Genomic DNA, 4,954 nt, shown 5'->3' on the forward strand with positions numbered 1-4,954 from the left:
TCTCGTAATGTCGCGTGCATGCTTCCTCGGATACCCACAGGTCACAGCCATAACATAACATTTCATAAACCATAAGTTGCCATTGTGTAAATGCCAGTTAATTAACCCATCCATACCATCCAGATTGTCATCTAACGTCTCTTTTTCCCTCTCCCAATAAATCACACCTTTTCTTTTTAAACCCCCCTCCACGCTATCCCTAACCCGTGTTCCCGACGCTCCTCGGTCACAGAGATTCTCATTCCGTTTCGTGCATGGACTAAACTCCATATTGTAACAACGTGAACTAGAGCTACACTTTTCAGTTTTGAATAAAGAAATGCGCTAAAATAAAGTGTGTGTGTGTGTGTCTAGCTCTGTGCCAGTGTGCCCCCACTTAACCATTCTCAATAACAAACAAGTTACTTATCTCAGCTTGTTAATTAGCACCATTTTTAGGGCAGTGTCTAGATAAATTAGGGCCTAAGGTGTAATTTTTCAAAAAAAAACTGAATAAAATATTAATTATTAATCTTCTAATTTTTTGAGTTGATTTATCAATGTTTTATAATCAAATAATTCTAATATTTCACTTTCAATTGTTAAAAGAGTTAATTTATTTAATTTATCTTGTAATATTATTGATTTTAAATAGGATTTAAATAATTTTAATTTTAAAAAATTTCTTTCAATAGTAATAATTGTTACTAGTAATGTTAATAATATTCTATAAGCCATAGTTTAAAAATTTGGTCCGCCCAGTCGATCGAATCGGTTCAATCTAGTCAATCAGACCGGTTCAACTAAGATTTCGGTTTGGTTATTGGATCGATCATGCATCTGGCCTGGGATGACCCGAATAGACTTGGTTGGTTTGGGATAAATCTGGTGACTTGGATCGGTTTTCAAAACCCGTTTCACGTCAAAAAAACAAAAAAACGCTCCAAAACACTCCACAAAAAAACTCGAGACTTGTCTAATTGTGTTATTGAATTATTATTTGTGGACATGTTATCACCTTTAATACTTTAATTGTTATTTTGGATTTTATTGTATGAAAAAACTTTTCTTAATCAAATAATGTTAATTATATACTTATATATAATAAATACATATATAATTTTGAATTTTTTAATATATACTGGGTTAAATCGGACCAATTACTGACCCACCAGTTGTACCACTGACCCACTACCTCAACCGGGTCAATGATCACATCGAGTTTTATAACTTTGGTATAATCAATGCACACATTTGAAAATGAATATAATCTTTTTATATAATTTAATACTTCCATTGGAGCATAAAGTTTTTTCAATATAATATTTTTTTCAAGATTAAAATTTTAAATTCAAATAAAAAACCATTATTACTTAAGTTTTAAATTCAAATATTTTTTCATGATTAAATTTTTTTCGTCAATTGTACTTATTCATATATCCTTTTTATGAATAGTAAAAAGTTTATCAAGAATATCATGTTGAGATTGAATAAAATTTTCATTTTTTGTTTTTTAAAATTTTTCAAAACCAGATTCATATTTCTTATTTGACATTTTATATTATCACAATTCTAAAAGTGAAAGAATAAGATAAAATGAAAAGACAACAATAGAATTTATAAATATAAATGTTATAAAGTAAAAAAGAGAAAATAATGAAATGATAGAACCTGGAAATCGAGAAAGACAACAATTTGATACCAATTATCTACTCTGACAATCCACTTCAAGTCTTAGGAAAATAATAGAAACATGAGGAAAAGAAGAGAGAAAAGATTAAAAATGAAATGGTGAAGAGAATGATGTGAAAATATTAATTCTTAGGTAAAATTGCAAATTTGATCCCCCTATTTGTTTCAGAATTTGATTTTGGTTCCCTTATAATTTAATTTATGAATTTAGTACCCTAATTTTTTGCAATCCCATTATTTTAGTCCTCAATCTCGAAATTGGATGTTGACTATTACTTGTCAACGTTTGACCACCACGTGTTGTGCTTGTATTGAACGTTAATTTCATACACCTAATGAATGTCAACCTCCAAAAAAATCACGACACGTGGCGATCAACATCTAATAAAAACGCAACACGTGGTGGTCAAGGTAAGCAATTAACAGTCAATATCCAATGTCGGGATTGAGACTGAAATAATGAGATTACAAAAAACTAGATGATTAAATTTGTGAATTAAATTATAAGAAGACCAAAATCGAATCTTAAGACAAATAAGGAGACCAAATTTACAATTTTACCTAATTTATATATATATATATAGAGAGAGAGAGATAAACCGTTAAGGTATAATTAAAATCTTATTATTAATCATAAATTAATATTGTTATTAAAACTTCAACGTTAATAATCAATGTTTTTAATATATCATTAAAAAAAGTAACTTGAAAATTTTTGCGACCAATGATTACGTAAATATCGAAATTTAAAAAATTAATGATTGTATCTCATTGCTATTGGATATTTCTAATTTACTAGCAATTTACTCATAATTATAACTTTGATTGTGTGTCTCTCAAATATCTACAATATTATTATTTAAAAAACTACACTATTAATAACTTTTTAATTTATGGGCCTAAGGCACATGCCTAATTAGTCATATTGTCAACAAACACTTTCTTTTTGGTCCATTCATTATTTTTCTCAAAATGTCAACTTTCATTTTAAAAATCTTCCTTCTAATTTCTAACTTTCAAAACTCTTTCACTGCAAGGAAGTTGAATGAGTTAGTTCAAGACCAAACTCAACTTCTTCATTACTACAATGATCCTCTTCTCTTTGGCAAAATCTCCATTAACCTCATTTGGTACAACCACTTCAAACCTTCCCAGAAGGCAATAGTCTTCAATTTCATCACCTATTTGTCACCCTCATCCCCTCACAGCCACCCAACAATCTGTCGCCACGTGGTGGAAAACAACCAAAAAATACTACCACCTTGATAACAACAAAAAAAACCTCTCATCTTTCAATTTCACTCAATAAACAGATTCTCGACGAAATCTACTCACTCGGAAAATCCCTAATGAGCAAGAACCTAATTGACTTAGACTTGGTGACCATAAAAATGCCATCAACGTTGTGTTAACTTTCCCTGACATGGCAGTTGAAGGTTTCTACATGAGCTGTTGTGGGACCCACGATTCTTCCTCAGCGGACCATGTAAAGAACACGAAAGAACTACAAGTTCACTTATTTTGGGTTGGGAACTTTGAGGCCCAATGCGTATGGCCATTTCACCAACCAATATATGGGCCTCAAGGCCCATCATTGATTGCGCCAAAAAATGATGTGAGCCTTGATAGAGGCTTTTCTTTCTACACTCAACATATTTCTTCATACACCTAATAGTGAGAGAAAAAAAACTGAAAATACCCTTACGATCCATTAGGTCTCAAACCTATAACCTTCAAGTGGTTAGCATGACATTTTAACCAACTGAGCTAATAGACTAGTTATGTTAAAAAATAATTAATGTCTCTATATATAACACTAAAAATTCTAATGTATATTTAATTCACATATAAGTTTACGTAATGAATTTTATAACAATTAATTTTGATCTAATAATATATATTTTACATATATAAATTTTAAATAAAAATCATAGGTTTAATAAAAATTTATATATGTAAAAAAATACATTATTAGATCAAAATTAATTGTTAAAAAAATTATTATGTAAACTTATAAGTGTATTAAATATACATTAGAAACTTTAGTGTTATATATAACGACATTAATTATTTTATAACACAATAACTTTGATGCAAGATATCTACAAACTAAAGAGATAACCCACCAATTGATATCAATATTCGGCGTTCTGATACACAAGATCCTCCTAAGAGGCGAGTATAGAGCATACTAGTTGTTGAGAGTTTCAAATGATAACCATTATATGAATCAGAGTTTCAGAGAAAAGAGAACTTTTAGAAGAGAGACATTTTAGTAAGAAGAGAGTATTATTGGATTCAGTGTGTCTTAACATACAGACTCATCCTCTTTATATAGGAGAGGATTCGAAACTAACATCCAAAATCTTATCCATGAAAGGATAAAAGTGTCGTGCTAATAACACAAAGGTCACGGGTTTGAGACCTGCATGGGCCAATCTATATGGGGCTATACAGATTGTCAATCTGTATGGGCTATACGTAAGGACAATGTTGGAATTAATAAAAAGTTGAATGATGTATATGAGATTTGAATGGTGTAGGAAGAAAAAATTCTTGACAGGATGGTGATAAACCTAGCGAGCCTCTTGGCTGAGAGCACAACAAACTCATTTAGAAATAGATTCTTTCAAGGTCCAGCTGAGGAACTGCTCAAAGCTCCCTCAGCATGCCCTAGGGTGTTTATGGGAAAGGGGCTTACCCTGGCTATACTGGGAACTTGCTCGTCGACTCTTCCATTGGTGCTAGCTATAATGCACATAGTGCTAATGGAAGGAAGTACCTGCTTCTTGTGTTGTATGACCTTGCCACATCATCGTGCACCACGCTAGTGAGAGTAAGGAGTGCTAATAGTTTAGGTTGTACTATCACTACTAGAAAATAGACTTTTTACATCGGTTATTAAGAAATTTTAACATCGCTTATTAACTTATGTTTAAACTATCGATGTTAATTTATCAATGTTAACATCGTTTTTTTTTAAAAAACCGTTGTTATTGTAGGAAAAAACAGCATTGGTTTTTCAAAAAATCGATGTTTTTTTTACTAATAACATCGGTTTTTCTAAAAACTGATGTTAATTTATGGTTTATTTTTAAATATCATATTTTTTTAATTACCAACCTGTAGTTAATTCAGATCATAACTTATCAGTGAAAGTTGTAAAAGAAAAAACACATAAAATTAGCCATGCACCAAAAGTTATAAACAAAGTATATCAATATATATATCATGCACCAAGAGTTATAAGCATTTCTAAACAAAATAACTTATAAACAAAAAT

The 4,954-nt window shown here is 30.5% G+C and overlaps 1 pseudogene; it reads left to right on the top strand.

The window, feature by feature from the left end:
- The first annotated feature begins 2,006 nt into the window (after nucleotides 1–2,006).
- On the top strand, nucleotides 2,007–4,555 carry LOC114376342 (annotated as a pseudogene).
- Nucleotides 4,556–4,954: the final 399 nt, after the last annotated feature.

Source organism: Glycine soja, chromosome 2, assembly GCF_004193775.1.
Source record: "Glycine soja cultivar W05 chromosome 2, ASM419377v2, whole genome shotgun sequence".
Taxonomy (NCBI): Eukaryota; Viridiplantae; Streptophyta; class Magnoliopsida; order Fabales; family Fabaceae; genus Glycine; species Glycine soja.